A 23,245-nucleotide genomic window follows, 5' to 3' on the forward strand; every position below is an offset into this window, starting at 1 on the left:
GTTCTAATCTTTTTCTGCATTGAGAGAGAAAGTGTTGTTTTCAGTAATTAAAAGCTAAAAAAAAATGGCTTTTGTGTAAAAGTTCTCTTATAACTGTATTTTGAGTTGTTTTGTCCCACAATTTGGGGACACACTGCTTCTCAGTAGTCGTAAGGCTTTGTTCCAGACTTGGCAGTTTGCCTCATCTCAGATTTCATGGGAGATCTCAGAATGGAAGATAAACAAGGACAACATAGAAAATACTTCACCCTTCTCTCCACTGGAAATCCCACCATGTGCTACTTTTTCTTCCTTTAAGTTAAGGAAATTTTTCTTTAGAGACTATTTGGATCACAATTTTTAATTACTCAAGACTGCAGAAAAACATCCTTCTGTGATCCAGTCAGCTACTGTGGTTTGCCCTGTGAAAGCTTAACATCTACATAGTTTCAAGCAAATTTATTTTGATGTGATTGCAGCCCTTTTTTTCCACCTTTATGACAAGTTGTTGATGCAGAGGAGAGGAAACTTTGTTGTCCAGTCCAAATGTGTAAAGCCTACCAATTGTATGGTATGATAAAAGAAAGTAAAAAAATATATATTTGTTACCATAGCAACAACAAAACTCCTCCCGTGACTGGATTGAAAAAGAATATCTAGCCTCTCCTCCTGAACTGTTAAGAAACTGTATCTGAAGCATTATCTGTGAGATATTCTGCAATGAACTGAAATGCATATTGGTTTATTAAACTGAGACCTTCATCCCCAAGAAATCATTGCATTCATGCAAGGATATCACAAAACTTTTTTTTAGTTTTCACTGGAACTTTATAAAAATTAAGTTTAATTAAAAATATTTTATACAGAAAACATAATGAAAATCTGAATTGTGCATTGTATTCTGCTGTATTTTTGTTCCTGTTCTGTTCCAGAAATCATAGCATGGGGATGGAAAAGGTTTTGGAAAATTGAACTAAAGTCACAATTGGTACGGTATTATTTAGTTTCCCACAAAGGAATGTCAGTTGTCAAGATGATCAAGACATTATTACAGACAGAACTGCTTTTGAATTTGGTCTTTTATGCTTTTGTCCTTATAGCTGACTTTTTTTGCCAGTTTGTACTATGTGTTTCCAGTTTGCTCCAGTAAATTGTGGAATATGCTGTGGTGTGGGTAAGGATAAAGTGATGCATCCTTTTTAGATAAAATTATTTTAGTTGCTGTGATTTCAGTTTGATTGTCTGCTCCTGCTTCAATACTTCCAGCACATCTGATGACACTCTTAGCAAAAGATATTCTGAGTTTAGCGGGCTACTTCATTGCTTCATAGACTCTTCAGGAGAAGTATTTAATTTTATTCCTGTCTTGCATGTAATTCATGTAATACAGAGTTTTATAGTCATACTGAGTCATACATTCAGTCAAACTGAGGTAATATGAGTTGAATAACTTGCAGAGGAAGGTGTTTGTTTGGGTTTTTGTTTTTGTCCTTCCCAAATCAAACCTTTCTCTTTATTTGTGCATTCCCTTGGCCGAGCAATTTTCCCTTGAAATACAAAGTGACATTCGAATAAAATTGAATCAATTTTGTTAAATTTTTCTAGGAAGATAGTTTTAGAAGCATCTAAGTTTATTTTTCTTTTCCCCCATTTTGAATTTCATAATCTGCTGATATGACTTTATAATATTTTGCACTCAAAGCCATCAAAGTTCCTAATTCTCTTGGGTGCTAAAAATAAAGTAATGTTTTTCTAGTGTTCTGTAACTTTTGAGGATGGAGAATTACTGTGCATGGTGAATACATACTAGAGCCAAGAATACAGCATTTTAAAGTATCAGACTAGCATTTTAATCATTGTGCCCTGTGATTTGCCACAGTATTTCACCTTTAAAGAGTGTCTGTAATTAAAAATCCAGTCTTTGAACAGAATTTACTCATTATTTTCCTGCATTGATATTTAATTGCTAATGGTGTATTTTTGGGTTCCGTTTGTGTTCCATTTTCAGTAGGCTGACATGGTGATATCTGCTTCAAATCTACACATTAGTTGTCTACCCTCATTTAAGGCAATTGGCTGTGCTTGAGTGACTGCCTCTGCTAGAGTTTATTTCCGTCCTCCATACCTGTGGTATGACCTGGGGTAATATAACTATGGTCATGTTAGTGAAACAACTCAGCCTGTCTTAGAGCTGCACTAAAAATGGCTAATAAAGGAATTTTTGCTTCAACTGCACTGTTGTAGTTACCTAGAATGCAGGAAAGATACAGGGTAGATCTGCTGAGCTGCTTATATGAAGTGAGAGACAATGCAGTTCAGTGACACAGCTGTAATTTCTAAATAAATGTACCTCTTTGCTGAAAAATAAGTGTTACTGTGTTCCACAGACACAGGATATACAGGATGCCGTTTGATTCTTTCTCCAACTACTTTTTCACCCCTACTCAGAAACTGTCATGCATTTGAGCAGCTTCTGCTCTGTAATTTCATGAGCAATTTTTGCTTAACCTCTGAGGTTAAAATAAAAAAAAAAATTCATGTTAATTATAGGATAAGAAGAAACTTTTCCTCTGGATATTTATTGTATTGTATAGTGTGGACCTGTGCTGTGGAATGGAAGAGTTTAGGTGGTAGAGATTAAGCATTTTGTGTAAAATGCGGAGGTGACATAATCACTCTTCAGTACATAAGAAATAAAACAACTTTCAGCAGCTACTGTTCTCTTTCCTAGATTAGGCTTCTTTCGCATTCTATGACAAACTCCACAGTTACTCAGTTTTTCTCTGGTTTTGTATTAAGATTTTGTTGTCAGCAGTGATTGTCTGCTCTTCTTTGCTGACCTGAGAGCAAACTGACCCTCAGCCAGATATTCACCTCTCTGACTCTGTATGCTACATACTGTGTCTTCATCATTCAAGACGCCTTCAAAGCATCAAAATTTACCAACATCCTGGAAACACTTCCTCTCCTGCTTCTTGCTGAAGAAGAAAAGGCATTTCTTACTGTGCCTTTTTTCCCCTTTTAACTTTCAGAGAAACCCTCAATTTATTTTTTTTTGTGTGTTTTAAAATCCTTTTTATAAATTCCCTTAGAGTTGTGGCATGTTCAGAAATGTTTTTTATAATATATACTGTTCCCATACCACTACGTTAAGTCTGAATTATATGCATTTTGGGGGGGATTCTTTCAAATTCTCTGGCAAAATAGTTTTGACATGAGATAAAATGGTATAATCAGATCTATTTCTGCTCTAATTAATCTTTACATTAAAAGGTGTTTCATGTTTAGCTGCAGAAGTGAAAATTCATCTTCCTGAAAATTGCCAGTTTCCATCAGCATTGTAGTTGGCTAAGAAACTGTTTCTAGGACATGTAAAATTAAACTGAAGGAATCTTTTTTCTGACCTTTAAACAGGCTAGTGTTACTAGCTTCCAGTAAAACCGCAGATGATGTATTTTGTGGAAATAAATTAAAAAATGATTAATTTAGGCAGACTCAAGAACAATCTTAAAAACGTTGAGAGTTATCAGGTTACAGGACATTGAAATTTCTCATAACTTTCATATTTATCCTACCACTACGCTGGTCAACAGACAAGAAAATATGTTCTTAGAGACAACATTGACCAAAATAAAATAGAATCACAGAAGTTGAATTACTCTGTTGACCTTGTGTTTCTATGTCCTAATCTTCCATAATGAATTACCTGTTGCTGCCCTGCTCAGGCCAGCAGTGTAAGTCATCTTATGTGTGGGGTCTCTGAATAATGGAAAAGATCAGTAAATTTGCAGGAATAATAACCTCTTCACTGTGCCATCCAGCCCATCTATTTTTTCACATGCTACTGCATCATCTAGGTAATCCCTCATAAAACAAGACATCTCCATTTGCTGCTTCTGTGCCCAGTTGTGTTGACTAAAGAGAAGGTGGAATATTTTTGCTCTTGGGTGTTTTTGTTTTGATTCTCCTTAAGGAATTTACTACGATGATTTAAATTGAAATCCTGGTAAATTAGGTACTCTGATATAAAGTTGCAATTATTTTTAATATTTATCTAGCAAATCACAGAAGCTTTTTGTTTTGTCTAAAAGATATTTATGCTGCCCTGAATTGATTCTTTAGAGTATTGGCTGGTCATTTATTCAGTACAGCATCCATCAGAGCTTTGAAAAGTGTCAGGTAAAGGTTCTTGAAACTAAAGTTCAGGAACAGCTGTTAATGATGTGCCCTTTCCCAGAGATCTTAGCTGTCTGCCTTGCCCTTAAAAATTAAATATTAGATCAGACTCGAAACATGAAATTTTTTGGTCTCTTGTTAAATTCTTTAATACCTGCCAGAAGCTTCTATTATAACTTTACAAAGACCTATTTTTAGGAATTTATTGTCTCTCTTCATATCATGATTCTTAGTGTGAGAAAATAAACACATTCTGCAGAAAGCATGGGCACATTATTTGGCTCTTACTTGCTTCCAAAGCACCTAGTGGCCATCTTCCACTGGCTTTTGTGGAGATGGTTTTCTTCTCAGTGTTTTATGCTTTCTATTGCTGAAATAAGTTACATGGCAAGAGAAAAGGAAGTTATGCTCCTCTGATGATTGCTATATTTAAATGACTGCTCAATGTAGTCTTTGCTAGTTTGAGTAAGCATTCATCAATTTCCTGTATGCTTGCCTGAAGATGCAAGTTCTATGCCTTTAGGAAGGAGCTTTTATTCATGCTTTACTCTTTTCAGGTCTGAGTATGTAGCTATAAAATTTATATTTTGTGTTTGAAGGGATAAATGAGATCCTAAATTTTTGTGCTTTCCTTCAACAGAAATACATTCTGTGACAAAGTATTCTTAGCAATAATCTGACCATGAAGGTGCCCTTTGATGTACTCAGGTCAGATGATTACCGTATTGTAAGAATTTAGAGTAACATGAGAATGTAGAAATTAAAAATGTTGAAAACTTGAGGTAGCTGTTATGTAATGTATTTTCACTGTGTGAGTCATATATTCTGTAATCTACAAAAAGAAGTAAATATAAACATGTAAACATGGGTATAGGAAACCAACAGAATAAGGTGTCAGTAAAATGTAGAAAAAGCTGGAATCAAACACAAATGGGGAGAATTAAGCAAAAGACTGGCCTTTCCAAACAGAGACACAGGAGCTGATGATTTGATCTCATTTGGGTTTGCAGCTCTGCCCCAGCAAAGTTTGTAAGAACAGGACTGACAGCATCCTGATGGGGCAAGAGTGCAGCTGTCCTGCTTGGGACCCCACATAAGCTGCCAGCCATGCACATCTTTCTGGCTCTTCTCAGCACCGAAACAGGCACCAGTACCAGTCAGGTTTCATACTGGAAGAGAGAGTGCTTTTGTAATGACCAGGTAGAGGCAAGAGTAGAGCGTTGGTGTTCTGGGTAAGATCTTTAAAAAGACTAGCTTCAAGGATGAGTTAGGGCATCAAAGTGTTGGGATTGACGTATTGAGTACAGGTTGTACCTATGAACTGGTTACTGCAGATTTGCAGCCCCGGTGTGCATGCTGTGATTAGAGCCTTGGAGCTGTGCCATGGTACCTGGCTTTGAATCAGGGTGCTCCTGATAAAGGTCCTCTTACTGATTACTTCTACTCAATGATGTTGACTGAGCAAGGCTTAGGAAATCAGTTTCCTTTTGTGAGTTGCTACTGTCAGGAATACAGGTCAGTCACTGTAAAACTGTTCTTAAGAAAAGACAATTCATACCCTTGCAGTGCTGGCACTGGCAATTACCAGCATATTGTAACCTTAAAGCTGTGCAGAGTTTAGAACATTTGCTTGAGTCCTTGTGCAACAATTATTGCCTTGTTAGTAGATTCATGACCTGACATTGCTACTGTCATCATATCAACCATTGTTGTAAGAAAACAATATTCAAACCTGAACTGGTTCAATGCCTGACTCCTGGGAAAACACAACTGACACTAATTTGCAGTCTCGAAATATGCTGGGAATTCCTATTATTTTTCCTTGTGTTACTCCAGTCTGTCCCCTTGAGGCAGTAAGAATAAAAAGAAATAGGATAGAGAAACTGATATATGTTGAGGAAATACAATTACTTCCTATAGGTATTCTTAAGGCCTCACTCATCTTTCAGATATTTGGGATAGAATGCAGTGGGTGTGGGGATATCAGAGCTCTGTTTCACTGATTTATTTTTTCCTTTAATTTTCAGTATGCCAAGCTTAGTTAATTTTCAGGGTTCCCTTCTTGAGCCACCATAAGAAATTATTCAACACTAATAAGCATTAAAACTTCTGATTTAAGTGTTTCTTTAATTCTAAACTAGTTATTAAAAATACCAGTTCATTTCTATTTTCCTGCTTTAGTGATCAGCATTATTTGAATCTTTCATTTGAGTAGTTCTTTCATTTAATCATCATCATCATCATCACTATAGCCCTGGAATCTGTTTCTCATTTTCTCCTTTTAAAATATGCTTATTATAAGTATTTTAAAAGTATCTTATTTGTCTGAAAGTTTTTCTAAGCTCCTTCAAAGGACAGAGGAAAATTATAATAAGTGAGTCTTGAGTATTGATGTGAAAAAGCTTTCTGGGTCTGTGTTTCTATCACTTCAAGGTCTCATCTTGAGATGAATGTTGCCTGGGAACTGAGAACCAGGAGAAAGAGTCTTTTTATCTCTCATCCTTACCTTAAGGTGTTTTCTGTGTCTGGGGAAGCTGGCCTGAAAATTTGAAATCCTAGTAGTGAGACCAGAGTTGATAAATATTTTCAGAGGAACGTTTAAGCAGAAAAGAGACAGGTGGCCAGGATTTGTTGATATTAGCCATGGAGAACAAATACATGAAGTGATGGTTATTAAATTACTTTGACATGATATGTTACTTCTTGGAAACTATAAATACAGAAAAGAGTTGTGTATATCTGTGAGTACATCTTGCACTAAAGGCTTACACTTCTGCACCAAGAGCAACCTGCTTCAAAAGGAATAGGATTTCAAACCTGGGAAAATGTCATTTTATATAGAATTCTCTATAATTTGACATAAGTATATTCCTAAACCTACTTTAACATCTTAAGTGGATGGGGGAATGGACTATGCTATTCAGCATGAGATCATGACTCAGAAAAATAATACAAAAAGAGAAAGGCCATTATGCCTTAGGAGCAGGAGGAAGGGTGGGAGCAGTTCTAAGTGAATCTGAAAGGATTGCAAAAAGGCAGATGTGCAAGAATTATGGACAGAAATCAAAGCAAAAAGCAAGGCATCTTCCTGAAACACTGTCTGCATTCTATAAAAATAATTATATTAATTTATATTCTCCTAGTGTATTGCCTGCTAATTCCCTTCAGTACCAGTAGATCTCTCCAGGGTATATACTGAAATCACTCCCCTTATTATTTTACTAAATTCACCTCACATATCTGTCTCAAATCCCCTCTGATCTCTAGCCTTGTACAACCTGAAGTTCACCTTCAGAGTCCTTTGCAATTCTTAACTTTTTGTTTCAGTGCTGAGGTCTTGTAGGTCTTAACCTCTGAAGCTTTTGTACCCATTTTGGATGGAATTGCATTAATTTTCTTTGGAGTAGCCTGTGCTGAAAACAGTGTTGATAACACAAGAATGTTTTTTGTTATTGCTGAGCAGAGCTTACACAAAATCAGGACTTACTTTTCATCCCTCCCTGCCCAGCAGTGAGCAGGCTGGGACTGTACAAGGAGCTGGGAGGGGACACAGCCAGGACAGCTGAGCCCAACCATCCAAAGGGATGTTACAGACCATAATGTGTCATGCTCAGCACTGAAACAGTGAGGGGGAGAAAGGAGCAGGTACTGCTCTTGCTTAGGGACTGCTTGAACCTAGTCAGATGATGGTGAGCAATGAGTTAGATTTTTTTTTTTAAAAAAAATCATTAGTATTTCTTGGGTTTATTTTTTAGGGGGTGGAAAAGGCATCTACCATTTTTTTGTCATATTAAACTATTCCAACATATGACTTTTCACAGTTTTAGCATTGCAATTCTTCTTACACAGCAGGTCAAAAAGTAAGCGAGCAATTGGGTGTGTTCAGCTGCTTACTGGGTTTAAAAAGTGATATTTATTCAATCCTACACATAATTTCCTTCATTCATTTCTTTCACTTTCAGCTCTATGCCTTCTCTCCTGCTTCTTTTAGCACTTGGAATGACTTCTAGCTTGTTTTAATTTTCCTTGCTTCTGATCATCTTTCAAACTTTCCTTACAGATTCTTTTTCAGAGACTTTCAGTTTAGCATGCTCTCCAGCTGTTGTGACTTCAGTTAGCAATAAACTGATTCTTGTTCAAACTCTAAATTAAAAGATGAGGACAAAAGTATGGTGATAAGTGTTATATTATGGGCTTTATTTGTTTGGCTGTTGGATTGGATTAGTCAGGATTCTGCTTACATGGTGCTACAAGGTTTTATGCAGTGCTTTGTAGTGAATCTGCTGGTAATACAGCAGTGTGATTTTCTGAAACTACAGATTAATAATTAGCTGGGTTTTAATATGTAGGTCAAAATTGTGGACTGATTTTTGATTAACAAGTTGATAATTTCTTAATAACATTGTTAATTTGAATTTTTTTTCATGTTCTTAAAGTTCATCTATAGATAATTCACAAATACTTTCAAGCTCATAGCTAACACCTGTTAAATTTTGATTAGTTTCAATGAGCTGCATAGTTTTATTTTTCTATTGAAAGGTTATACAACTAGTCAGTGACACTGAAAATTTTGAATTATGCACTAAAAGCAGGTAGGTTGGTGTCACTTAAATTCTTCATATGTTTTCCATGTGATTTTTCAATTTACTTCAGTATATTTTCTAATTATGCTTTTGGATTTATTCATAGTGACTAGCTTCTTTCCCGATGTAAAACAGCCTCAAAAATGAGGTGTAATTTGACCAATAGCAATTTAAATAAAAAGATTAAAGGAATATTTAAATTTTAACTTTAGCATATGTCTATGTTCTGTTATGACAAAAATTTTCATATGTACAGGTGAGGGCATGAGTATAAATAAGGCAAATAGTTGCAAATATTGTACAATAGAACTTAATTACCATTTGCTAATAGCTTTCATGAATGTTATAGCCTTTTAGTATGATGTTGACAAGAATCTCTCTTGGCAACTGGCAGGAACTTTTGAAAATATTCTGTGTTTTTCTTATCCATGTGATTAACAGTAGTCAGATGGGAGCCACCACCCCATGAGGTCTGGTAAAAAATCAGTGTTATTGCCTGCTATCCACTTATGATTTCTAATTTTATTATCACTGACAGTTTATTATTAGTTTATTGCAGTTCTTGCATTATGTTTTTTGTTTTTTAAATACTCCATCAAATTTATGCGGATGACATTGTGTTCCCATGGCATTGCCTGGACTGCTTTTAGGTTGCCTACTGTTTAGATGATGTTTGTAGTTTCATGCAAGCATTTGGATTTTAAGCAGGCAATTAATGTTTGAACACTTGTTGAAAAAGCACTTTGCTTTTCCAAAGAAATGTAAAGAAATTGCCAAGAACTGAGTTACATGTTTATAAACACAATACAGAAGTTTAAGTAACATCTTACATTTTAATTATGAGAGAGTCTCAGAATTGAAATGTAACATGAATTGTTTTCTCAGGTCTGTTTTAACTGATGTGATTCCCTTTCTGCTTGCTTTTGAGAGTGTAGAAATACAGCAACCAGACTGAAACTAGTTTCTTGACACGCAGAGCTTCCATTTCAGGCCTTAAAGCTGATAAAGCCTGCTTAAACTTATGCACTGATCTTGTTTTTTCTGAGCTGTGTACCTGTGCTCCATCAGTAATCTCAACAATCTTTCACTTCCCCTTGGCTAAATTTGAGAATTAAGAAACATGGCAAAGTTCACGAGGGAGGTGCAGGAAATCAAGTGAATCTTGCATACGTTAACCTGTAAATTTTGAGTGTCCCTTGTCAGGACACCTTAAAATCCATTGATTTCAAACAGCTCAGTTCTGTGAGTGACCAGGATTCACAAATACCTCTGTGATTTTTTCGCCCTAGTAACACATGGACTGCCAGAAATTAAATAGAATTTGCTTTCTGTGTCTTCCTTTCTCCTCCAGAAATTTGGCCCTGAACTATATAGCAAATACAGGAATAATATTCAAAATAGAATTGTAATGCATTTGGCTAAAAAGAGGAAGGAATAGGTATGCCTAATAATGCCTACAACATATTTATTTCTTCTCTCTTCGTGGGAGGCAGCAACCCTGTTCGTGGTTCTGAAAAGATTCTGCATTTTTTCATAATGTTAATAAATTGTGAAAATAGGTTGGTTACAATAATATTTTGTCTGGGCAGGTCTTGACATTGTTTGCTGTATTTATTAGGGTTAAGGAAAGAGGCAGGAGGATGCACTAGGAAAGAGTAAGTCTCTCTACTGGTTTTGCAAAAGAAAAATTCCAGTCTTTGTAATTTATTTGTGAGATGTAGTGTAACTGTTAAACCCCAAAGCAACACCACCTGATGTCATGAATGTTCCTGCAGCTACAGACAGCACTTCTTGCAATGCACTGACTAATGATACAGAGCTTTCTGAGAAGCTCTGTATGACTCCTGGAAGTTCAAAGTGCTGCTCAATTCACTTCCTATGAGCAGCTTTCACTGATTGTTCCTTGTGCAGCAGCTGTAAAACAAACAAAGCTGAAAGCAGAGAAGCTTGTGAATTGCAGGCGCTACTGTGCCTTAATGGCTCGGTGTGGAACCAGTGCCTTAGAAAGATAGTTTGACACTATCCCCTTTCCTTTTGGATAAAGCATAAAACTACCCAAGCTCTCCTGTAGTAATTACATTATCTGCTTCTTAGCTTTTGAGCTGTAGAAATGCTGACCAAAACCAGAACTCTTCCCGTTAATTCAGTGTAGCTGTATAACTTCTGAAATTTGTTTTAGTAGCACTAGTAGCACTAGTAGCACTAGTGCACCAGCACTAGCTTGAATTATTTTGTACTTAATTTGTGTTGGCTCTTAGACAGTAGCATTCTGAATTCTCAGAGGGATTTTGATTGAAAAGTTGTCCATGGCACTGCTGTATTTGTGTTCTAATGTTTTTAAGAGAAAGAAATAATTTGAAATGTAAGAGCAATGTTTCATAAGCTTCAGGTACGCTAACTCATTTTCAATATGAAAATTCAGCCTGACGCAAAGTCCTTAACTGGCCCTTCTGTTTACCCAACACTACTGAAATTTGGCAGACTTCGGTCTTTTTTTTTTTTCTTTTCAGCAAAAAAAAAAGTTCTGTTGTTACATTTTCTCCCTATTTTGCTCATTATAAGCATTGTTTTAGTCTCCTCTACACTATTACCTTATGCTCCTCTAAGTTAATGTAAAAGGACTGACTAGCACTGGACACATTTTGTTGTGGGCTAATTGGCTGGCCTTGTGTCAACTCTGCTGCTCTTTCTGTCATCTAGAAAACTTCATTTACCTTGCATGGTAGTGCTATGGGTTGCCTTTGTTGCAGACTGCTCCCCCCACAAAAAAAGTCAAACCAAAAAGTAAAAAAGCAACATGGAGATGTGGTTATGTGCAGAGGAAATGTCTATTTAAGGATAAATTTGGAAAGATGGTCAAAATGTGTTTTATAGCTATAAAAAGGGTTATAAGACTTTATCAAGGGAAGATGATGAAAAAAAGATGAGTTATTCAGTGAATCATCATGAAAAAGGGTTAATTAAAAGCCTACTTTTAATAATGAATTAAAATACAGGCAATAATAATTGAAACTGGAAGTAGTTGAGTAACTAGAAACTGTTAGTGTTGGAGAACTTGCAGGACAGACAAGTTGAAAAGAGTCAGTATTGCACCTAGCTGGGCCTTTTAGGGGACTATAAAGTACATTTAACACATTACTCCGCTGCTGAAGTGGCAAGTTAAAATAAAATTAAGTAAAAATGCAATAGAAATGTATGTATGACATAGGGATATTTCCATTTAACTGTGGGTGGGGCATTTTGTTTACATCTGGGCACTGGAGAAGTTTTGATAAATACAGATGTGATAGTAGGAAACAAAAGCCAGTGAAATTACCCAAGGTTTGTAGAGTGGGTTTTTACACTGAAGAGTGAGTTGTTTTCATTCTCACTGCAGCTGACACAGAAACTTGTATTTTTTATTTTCTACTTTTAAATATTGGCCATAAAATATTAAGGATAACAGAACAATGGAGAAATACTGTCATGGATGTTCTCTGCTAATAGTTTCTTGAAGTAACTAGAGGGCAAGTAGGCAGAAGGCTGGCTGAATATCCTTGACTCTATTTCAGTAGATTAGTGTGTGTGCTAGTTGATTAGTTGAATTCTTCTGAAGGCCTGCATTTGGAGACTATTAATAAATAAAAGTAAGTTACACTGCTCTGGGGGTATGGATGTTGAAAACATCATACACATTTTGCTGTCTTTCAGCTTGCCATGTTTAATCATTTTCGTTCTCTTAGCTACAATGTTTCAAGCTCAAGACCCTCTGCAGTGTAGACAGCACTAGTTATAACACCCTTGACTAATGCTTGTGTAAAATTTTATAATTACGTCAATATTGCATCATGCTGATTAAATGTGGTTTCATATAAAGAGTATCTCACCTTAATTCATTCTTCTCTTACTGCTTTTCCCCCTAAAGTCCCAATGTTAAACTTTCAGCAGTGATTATTAAAATATAAAATGTTTTTGCATGAGAAGAAAATTGGTTTCAGCTCTTCACGTTGAATAGCGATAATTTTGGTCACTACTTGAGCATGGACTGTGAGATGAACTATTTTAGAGGACTTAATATTTTTATTTCTTCATAAAACCATTATAATCTTCCTCTTCCCTGAATTATCTTCTGTAATGTGCCATACCAATGACTTCTTAATTGTCACTAAATAGATTTTTTCCCCCCAATTTTTACATTTCTCTGGTTTCATTTCATTTTTTTTCTCACTCAAATTTCTAATATTTTTACTCTAGTGATCTTTTCTCCCATACTCTGTATATTCACAATAAGCAGATGCTACCAGGGGCTAGATATTTCTGTGTGGTCACTGTAGGCCCTAACCACACTTATACTCTTAGGTGGCAGTCCTAACATGATGTGGCCACACACATGGGTGTGAAACAAAGCTTCACTACGTTATCCGAGGCAGAAAGGCTGCATTGAACTGCTGCAGGAATAAGTTATATTTTAGTTGGTCCTGTGGAGACATTTCTATGAAAGTCAAAGCAGGTGAGCTGCGCATGAATGAATCTTTTGAAATTTTTTCTTATAAGAGAGAGTTTGGTGAGGTAAAGGCTACAGATACCTAAGTTTTACATGGAAAGATAGTTGTACTGTGTTTCATGCATTTGTTTAGTTTCTGTGAACCCATACACGACTTTTGAACAACTGGAAGTTGTCAAACTAGGCAAGAGGCTATTGGGAATAAAAGAATCATAGAATAGGCTGAGTCGGAAGGGCCCTTTTAAAGGTCATCTGGTTCAAGCCCTTTGTTGTGGGCAGGGACAACTTCCACTAAATCAAGTTGCTTGTAGCCAGTCTTGTTTCTTTATGGTTAGATAAATGCAGGATGTCAGAATTACTGTTCGATAAAATGCTGACAAAACTGGAAAGCTGTGTCATGCTACCAGCACTCATTCCATGAGAACCTGCATGCCACCCCTTATTTCTTTGTGAGAATTTGATGAAGCTTTAGAGGGTGTGTGGACTTAATAGACATAACCTGACATATTCTCTCACTGAAAATAGTACCCTCAGTAATATCTTCTCTCAGTCTTGAAAGGTTAAAAATCACTAAAATCTTCTAAGTAATTTTTCCCTTATTTTGTTTAGTGTCCTCATCTGTGGGATGGCTGAGTACTGGTTCACAGGGGTCACAAACAGTAAAGAAACTTAATCATTTAGTTATTCAGTTAAAAATATTCAGGAATCTGAAAGAATACATTCACTTGTCAAAAATGCTTGAAATTCCCTGTTGACAGCAAGTCACAACACTGATGGAAATCTTATAATGTTTTGTTATTTTAGGATAAGAAACAAGACTTGCTAACTAGGGTTTGTTTATAGGTACTGATTTTTTAAAATCAGTATAATTTCCTACTAGAAGGAAAGTTATGCCCTCTTAATCTTCTTTCAAAGCAGTAGAAATGAACTGTATATAGAGCATATATTCACATGTATGTATGTATAGAGTAGTCTTCATTTTCTTGCCAGCCTATTCCACTCTTAAATTGATTTTACTGCAAGAGTCTATTATTCAGCCTACCTGTTTCTTTTTTTTTCATGTGTTCTCATTAATACATATTGAAAAGGGATAAAGGAAGGTATGCTGGGATATAATATGCAGGATTTTCTTCAGATCCTCTCATTAATATTCAAGGAAAATCTGATATTTTTTTTTGCATAAGAAAAATGTTAGGGTTTTTTTGGACATGATCCCATTTTCTGTTAGACTATATGTGAAAGGCATTTTTGGTAGAAATTGAGAATACTTGCTTCTTGAAAATAAAACTTTTGCTCCTGGTGGTACAGAATAAAACAGAAATATTAAACTCCCTGCAGTGCAAGTAACACTAACCTATACATTAAACGTACCTTGAGTATTAAAAAATATTAATAGCTTGCTTCCTTTACAAATGAAGATTTAATTATGCAGGGTTTTTAATGAAGTTGTACCATGTTCCTGTAAATTTCCCACCTGTAGTAATGTATTTTCATATTATTATCGCAGTGTGGCTACCAAAAAACCCCAAAAAACTGTGAATAATTTAACCTCACTTTTATCTTTTTATTATTTATTTTTGTCTTTCAGAAATGAATTCTTTTATTGCAAGAAATTGTGATTATTTATTGAGTCAGAAAGAAAACAGACTGATGCTCTCTTGGGTCTTCTGAACAACATGTAAGTTAAAGTTTTCTGTAACCCTGATTATGTCTTCAATTTAGGTTGTGATTATTATTTGATTTTACCAAAGAAACCATTGGTTAGAGATGTTTCTTAATGTATTTTTTTTTTATCACAGCAGCAGCTAAGTGATAGCTGTGACAGCGGCAGATTGTCTGAGGCAATACCTTTTGGAAGACATTTTTATCCCCTTGTTTTACTTAGCACATTAATATTCATCAGGTTCTACTAATCATTTGTAAGCTTCACATAGGCAGGTTCATAGCAGCACAAGTTAAAATCCATCATAATTGTGAAGCAAAGCTCTGAAAAAATAAAATTATACAGGGCCTACCTGCTCAGCAAAATGGTCTGGCACTAAGTAAGTGCCTTTATGCGTTAACTTCCCCCCAAAATAGCAGTATTGTGACCTTTTCTGGTAGGAACTGCAAAAACACAACTACACAGTGCCTGGTAGAAGTGTAAAATCTGATTAAAATTTTCAGTTTGAAGGAGATGCTAAGTAGTATTAATGACCTTCTCTGACTTAATGCACTAGCACAGAAAGGGAGGCTTAAAAGTTCGTTTGCTCTTTCCCAGGGCGATGTGTGTGGAACAATGTCGCTGCTCAGTAGCAGCATGATTTCTGGTTTTTCTAGTGGAACAACAGACTTAACTTTTCTCCTGTTGATGTTTGATTTCATTGCCATAAGCATTTCCTGCCTGATAAAGGCACAGTTCTTGAGGTTCATGTTGTATCTCTGTTATTTGTTTGACTTTTGAAAGGCTAATTGATTCAGCTTTGTTCAAGGCTTGGTCTTGGTCTTTTATGTGCATAGACATTTGTGGAGACAATTCATGGGCTCCAGCATTAGGGGACTGAATATCTTTGATCCAAATAGTCATGCACTCACACAGAGAGAGGACTTTAAACATCCTGGTTTTCAGTGTTGTCAGTATGATTTCTGTCACTGTTTTTAGAAATACTCCAGTCCATGAGTAGAAGAGATGTCACTGGCTGAGGTGATGTGCCACATCTAGTGACTAGTCAGAACCTAAATGTGAGGTTTGACACACAGCCAGACAACTTTTCTTTGTTCAGATGAACTTTCCAACTACTTTAAAAGTAAATTACCTAATATAAGATGGTATTTTCACAAATTATCAGTTGAAGGAACAAGTGGTTTGAATGTGTTCAACTATAGGTGGGCATTCTCAAACTGGGATGCAAAAGCTATGCAATGGAAACTGCAGTGTGTCTGTGCTCTCTACTGAAAAAATGACAAGAAGAAGCTGCAAAATGGGTCTCTGGACAAAAGTTCAAGATGTGCCGTGAAAATTCTTGTTTTAGCTGAGAAGTTGACACTGATGTTTGTAGCTTCCTAGAGGACTAGACAGACAGAAAAATAAAAACTGGGCATCCCTTTATCAACATCTAGATTTTTTTTTTCTGATTCATAAATACTTTCAGTGTTGTGATCAGACGATTTAAGATCAAGGTTTTCATTGTTAGGGAAAAAAATAGATTTTTCTTCATTGTGTTGGGAAGATGGATTCTTTTATTTGATGTGCTCATTAGATTTTGTGATAGAAGCCATCAATTTCAAATAAAAAATTAAGTGTCTTAGTACCATTTTATTGTGCAGACTAAGAGTTAGGTTGCAGCTGGCCTAAAATGACTGCATAGCTACTGGCTATAGCTGATCAATAAGCCTCAACTTTCCATGTGTGACATCCCATCATGTACATTTGCTGCTATTACAATTTTATGATGCCTGGTCCTTCTCTCTGGTTTTTGGAAGACTCTTAGTCCCTGTTGTTGTAAAAGGTTAGCAAAAGCTGTGCTGCATGCAGTACTAATTTATTTACACCCCCCCCCCCTCAGTCTAGGAGCTAACAAGACAACTAAACACACGTGCTGCAAGTGTTGGGTTTTCAGCACATGCAGCAATCAAAGGAATTCTGGCAGCCACAGGGTGGTGTCAGTACTAGTGAGAACTGATCTACATTTTGCAAGAGGTTTTTTTTTCACATAGAAAATGCAGATTAGTGGAAACTAAAATCTGTGTCCTCAGCCTTTCATCCCAACTGGCTTCCGATAACCTTTAGGAATAACAGTGCTTTTCCACTGGTAGCTAATTAAACACAGTTCTCTCAGGGAAGCTGTATGCCACAAAGCCTGCAAGGTAGAAATTGGACTGTGCCCCTAGCTGGGGTGTTTTGGTGCTAGAAGCAGCTCCTAGGAACTCTGAAGGCCTGGAAGATGGCGTTGGGGCTGGAGCCCTCTGCGCTTTTAAAAGGCTTGTCTTGCTCAGGGTGCTTCACTTCTGGGGTTAACTCCCAACTTCCAGACCAGCTTACAGGATTTTTAAGTACTCGACAGTACATTGAGGATCTGTGAACCCGGAGCAGCTCATGATGTTTTGTTTTTGTACTGCCTTAATATCTTTCATTTGCTAGAGTTCTACCTGATTCAGTTTGTTCTGTGTGTTTTTTGTTATTTTTTAATCATTATTTGATAGAATAGAAATTCTGTTAGGAGTTTTATTGCTGTGTGATTTGGGGAGTGAAAATATAATCATCTGAGTAGTGCTGATAATAATCCAGGTACATAATGTTTTAAAGAGATTTCATGTGGATATTGTTCTTCAGCTGAAAACTTTGTTTGGGAATGATTGATTTAATTATTTTCTCCGGTTAGAGTCTTGGCTTCTAACTGGAAGCATTTTATGCTGTGTAGTTACTTGAGGCACTGTTATTTTCAATTCAACAGGAAACGGCTCTAAGAGCACAGAAATGAGTGACATTGTGTTAGGGGACTGCATATCTCAAAATACACAGCTTCAGCCTGCATGCAAAAACATCATTTAGTTGTGATAATAGAAATTAGATTTCAATCAGCATTCTCTTTGTTATTAATCCATTTTTCTCCTTTCATCTGAAGAGGTCCTAATAACATGTTAGACAAATCACACTCTTTAAAAGCTGATTTGAAATAAAAATGCTTTTGAAGCCTTGTAATTTTGGGCATGCATTTTGTAATAATAATATGTTTCCTTGCTGCTAATGTATTGACGCATACTTTTAAATGTGCACAATGTTGTTCTTTTATTTTGGTCCAAGTTTATTGTTAGGAATTAAATAATTCTTCCTATTTAAGCAAATTTGTGAGGAAACCATAGGAGGTACAGTAAGAACATTAGATTTGAACATCTAATAAAGACCTTAAGTTCTAAGGACTGGTTATTAATTTGGAAGGTTGAAGGCCTGAGGTTAGCTTTTCCGTTTGGGGGCAGAAGTGATGGTGCTTCAAGTAGTTATACATCTTTGATGTTTCATCAGTTTCAATTACTGTCTGAAGGTGAGGAATTTGTAGTGTGTGTACCCAAGCAAACACTTCTGTGTGCATTCTGCATAGGAGCACTCTCATATAGGTTAGGTTTTTATTGGAGTCTCAACTGCCCAACTTTATACAGCTTCATTCTAGCAGACATTTTTTGTGATACAAAGAAAGACACTTATATGAAGGCTTTTGATAGGCTTCTGTGATTATCATTTTGATTTCTAGGGCCAGCTTGAAGAACAAAAGAATTACTGTCAAAGATGTTGTGAATTTACTGCTAATTTAGTAACATTTCTCAGTTTCTTCTGCTGCTTCTAGTCTAGCAAATTTTAGCTACCTAATATCTCCTTTTAAAAGCACCCTTTTTGAGGTGGGTGGGGTTGGAGAGAGAAAACAATTTCCCTCTGTGAATGTGGCTATAATGCTCTATCTGAGCATACACTTCCTGACAGTCTCCCTTTGTGCCACCCCAAAAGAGGGTGGTGTGCCCAAAATCCTTGTCTTATGGACCTTAAAGGGGCTCTCAGTATTATTGTCTGCTCTCCTACAATTTTGCTGCTTCTTGTAGGGTTGATTTCACCACACACCCTTGTTCTTTTACAGTCTTGCTTTTCAGCATCCTTCAAGCTGTGTGAGTGAAATTGGATTGGATGAGGAGGATCCTCTGGTCCATGCTGCCACAAATGAATTGACAGCCCATGGATAACAAAACCCCACTCAACCTGCAAAGGGTCCTCTGGATGAATGGGGCCAAGAGCTTGATATATTCCTGTCTCAAAATCCAGTAGCTTTAGGACCTCCTCATGTACCAGTGTCCAGTCACAAGAAGCTCTTTTTCTGGTTAAATCATAAAAAAGCTCTTTTTCTGGTTAAATCATAAATCATTTCCATATGATGGAAAATAATTAGGAGAATGCTTCCTCCAAAGGCCCGGTGCATAGCCAGGTGCATATTTGGGCAATCTTTGTATTTTTTCTGCTCTAACCTCCTGTGGCCATCCTTCCTCAGGAGGTGCTTCTGCTCTGATAGCCACGCTTGGGCTGTACTGGGCCTGCAGGGCAGGGGTGGGACCTTGCTTCCAGTGTGCTAGTGACTGACAGCTGCACGAGAGGCTCCAAAGGGGATGGGGTGTGGGGCAGAGCACTATTCCACCTTTGCTGAACTTGATCTGCCCCCTCCCACACATCCCGTAGTTGTTTTGAGCCAGACATAATTTTTTTCAGTCTTTCTCAGATTGCTGAGGTACTGGGCTTATTAAAAATTGATTTGAAATGTATCAGGCATTAATGCCTGTGAGAAAGTATGGCTAATATTATTAGGTGTCTGAGCTGCTTCCACACACCCAGGGCAGAAAGTGAAAGAATGAAAAAAGGCTTTGCTTAGAATACATCAAAACCACATGCAGTTAATCTAGTTGTCATAAACCATCACATATATTAAATGCAGTTTTTTATGTGCTTAAATTAAATTAACTTCATTTCTATTATTTCTATTCTTTATTTCTATTAAGTATTTGCATTTCTTAGATACTTTCATCCTCATCAACTTAGTACAATATTATTTATGCCACAAATCACATGTTGAATACAACTTTGTTCACAAAAATGAAAAACTCTGCTGACTCATTTATACGTTTTCAGTTTTCAGACTGCACATCTGGCTGACAGTAAAATTACTACAAAATTATTTTGTCATCCTAGTCTCTTTGGAACAGGAATAAGATATGTCCTGTACATCACCAGTTTATGGTCTTGGCATTTAAAATATTTCTGGTAGGTACAGCGTGGTTGATACCAAGCTGAAGCTTCTTAAGTTATATCCTAAGTGTTGGCAAATGCCTTCCCCCCCCCTCCCCGATCCCTCACTTGTGTCCTTAGAGCTTTGATATATTTACATACAAACAGCTTCTGAAGATGAAGAAATTAAATATGTTATCCACTGTAATTCTCCATGACTGTCTTTTAAAATGTCAGAACAGCAATTCCAAATTTGGATTTGCCACGATTGGAGTGCTCTTGGTTTTGCAGACAGGCTTGAAGCACTGTTTAGCTCTTAAGCCCTTATTGTTATATGGTCCTGTGATCTTTTAGGCCAAGGAAATAAAAGCTCTATAGATGACTGAAAAATAGGAAAATAGTTTGGTTTTGTATATACTTGTAATGGACTATTTTTCTGCTAAACAGAGGGAAGTTTTCTTGGTGCAGACTCAGGGATGCTGCTTTGCTAGAGAGTTTTCTCTTGTTTCCAGTTGTTACTTGTCTTGGCTGCTGCAGAGGTGCAGGGCTGCTGTCACACAGCTGGCAGCTTGGCCCTAACACAGGGAGCAGCTGTCCATGTGCTGGGTGTCAGCTGAAAGGTTGCAGCTGGGTTTGGAAGCGAGGTGTGTGCCAAGACCAGATAGGCGACGAAGCGATCTTGTTTTGATGGAAAATTTTGATAGATGTCTTACAGTACTTTGAACCTGATATACCAAAGAAGTGTAAGAGAGTTGCACTTCTCCGCAGTTCTAAAAAGTGATGTTTGAAATTCCCTATTTTTGAGGTATTGATATCAAAACTGCTGTTGGGTGCTTTTTTGTTGCTGCTGTTTTACTGGCATCCTGACAATCCTTCTCTTTGTTGAAGTTTCATTCTGTTACAATTCTGTTTGATAAATGTTCCAAACTGCTTTATTAAAAGAAGCCGGATACTCTAGTGATTCTTACCAAGTGTATCTCTCATTTGTTGTTGTTGAGCAAAGGGATGGAATTCATATGGTGAAGTTGTATCTGTGGTGTGAAAAATGGATACAAAGAATTTTAGCTCTTTTCTATCTCCGCAAACTGCATTGTACCTGAAAATAAATTCCAGCTCTACATATGCATTTCTGTTGTGGCCATAGTATATGTTATTATTATTTTTCTCATAAAAAATTAAGGTAAATATTTGGTAGTATAGTTTTACATTTGCTGTGCACAGTTGTTTTTCTAGCATATCTGCTTCCCTCAAAGATAAGATGCCAGGCTGTGATTTATATATATATATGTCTGTCTAAATAATCTAAATATCAATGTCATAAAGAAGATGCATCACTTCAGTTCTGGTATTCATTGCCAATTTTGTTAGAGAATTGTCACTTCTGCAAATGGAAATACTTCAAGCATTGGGGAAGAGTAATTAAGTTTGAATAATGCTATTTGACTAAAATAAAACTAAACTAATTTCTTCACTAAATTCAATTCCAAATCTATTCAGAGTTCTGGAATATTAATTTACCTATAACCTATCCACCACACACATAGTCACTCACTCATGTTTGCTACCTAATTCTATTTTGTTCCTTTGGAAGATAGATACTGTCCGCAATCAAAAATGTCTGTGCTAATTCATTCTCAGTCATTCTGGCTATCTGTGTATGTCTATATTATATTTTTTTAAGGTACCATGTCTTAGTATTTAAGAAAACAATGCTGTTACATATGGTATGGCTATGACCACATACTTCTACCTGAAGCAGCCATATGTTTTCTCACATTGACTCCCACTGTAATGAGAATAGTAGAGAGGAAAAGAAGGACAAGTGAAAATGCAGGTTTATGAGAAATATCAGCTACTTAACATCATTTGAAATAGTAAAATAAATTCTGGCGAAGAAGTTTTCTTTACTAGGTGATATAGCTAAAAATACATGGTAAATCACCAACAGTTGGCTAATATGAATACAAATAAAGAACACAATTGATAAATAAAGCACATATTTCTCTAGCTCATCTTGCACAGAGAAAGGCAAAGGTGCAATAAAATAGGAAACACCTGAAATTTCACAAGGTGATTAACACAAAATAATTAAATGCTATGAATTGTTTTATTAAGCAGACATTTTATTGAACAGTTACCCCATTTCTGTTGCTGTCACCTACATAAGCTTAGATCACATTAAACTCTGCATTGTTTTCTACCAGATATGCGCAGATCTTAATTCATGGGGGGGACCTGTGGCTGGAGTCATCTGTGAATGTTATCAGGCAATGTGAAAAACACAGCTACTGTCACCCTAAACACATCTGAGATGAATCAGAGCAGCAGTGTAGCTTTAAATGTCCCTGCTGCTGCACACCATGAACCTGAAAATGGATCACTCCTGTTCTCCAGAACACAGCCAAAACGTCTCAGTAACAGAATGAGAGAGCTTCCACAACCTGTCTCAAGGCTCTGAGGGTATAATTTTTGGAAAGCTCCTTGGCTGAGCCAAGAGTAGTAAAGATTGGTAGCACTTTCTGTAATGGTCTGCAGCAGCTCTTTTCAATCAGCCTGTGAGCTTTGAATGAGTCCATAACAATGCAAAGACGGAGTACAACATTTTTACATCTTAGGACACAGTTGGTAGGAATACTCTTTTGAATGTGAAGAGCAGCATTAAATGAAAGAGCTGACCAAAACTATTACTGTAACAGTTCTGGAGATAAAGAGTAGTCTGTTCTAATGTCCTGGCCTGAATTATAGGAGACAGACATCTCAATGCAGGTATAATCCTAGCTATTAGATACTCTTATATCTCTCTCTTGTTTTTTCTCAACTTGAGACAACCGTTTTTCTGTGAGTTTTACATGGTTTGATTTGAAAGGAAAAAAAAAGGGTCAAAAATTTAAAGTAACTTCAGAAAAGCGGGTGTCAAAGAAATCCATTTGAGGATGCTGTGATTTTTCCTAGGGGAGTAGTTGTGTTTGAGATTACTATGAGACAAAGCTATCACTTAACAAAATATGGGATTTTACACAAGCTTCATACTCCTGGCATGTCTATTAGAAAGTACTTAAATGATTTTCTGTTTCAAATGTTGTTAACTTGGATAAATGCCCACGTTTCATGCTCCAATTACGATACATATTTTTAATGCTAATATCTTAGTAAAACAATTGGTAAAAATAGTGGTGTAAAAATGGTGAACACCTAGTTTCTATTTCCTGTATGAAAAACAGAAAATATAAAAGAAAGCAACTTTTGTCTCCATTTCACTGTATTAGTCTGTTTTGAGACACTTCT

The 23,245-nt window shown here is 36.4% G+C and overlaps 1 protein-coding gene across 6 annotated transcripts in view; it reads left to right on the forward strand.

The window, feature by feature from the left end:
- LRRC4C (leucine rich repeat containing 4C) overlaps positions 1-23,245 on the forward strand; it is a 482,349-nt gene that overhangs the window by 186,118 nt on the left and 272,986 nt on the right. For all 6 annotated transcript variants that reach the window (XR_009114536.1, XM_058025527.1, XM_058025528.1 and 3 more), the window contains exon 2: positions 14,810-14,899. The gene's annotated coding sequence lies outside the window, so the exon portion shown is untranslated. The remainder of the gene's footprint in view (positions 1-14,809; positions 14,900-23,245) is intronic.

Source organism: Melospiza georgiana, chromosome 6, assembly GCF_028018845.1.
Source record: "Melospiza georgiana isolate bMelGeo1 chromosome 6, bMelGeo1.pri, whole genome shotgun sequence".
In the NCBI taxonomy this organism is placed as follows: domain Eukaryota; kingdom Metazoa; phylum Chordata; class Aves; order Passeriformes; family Passerellidae; genus Melospiza; species Melospiza georgiana.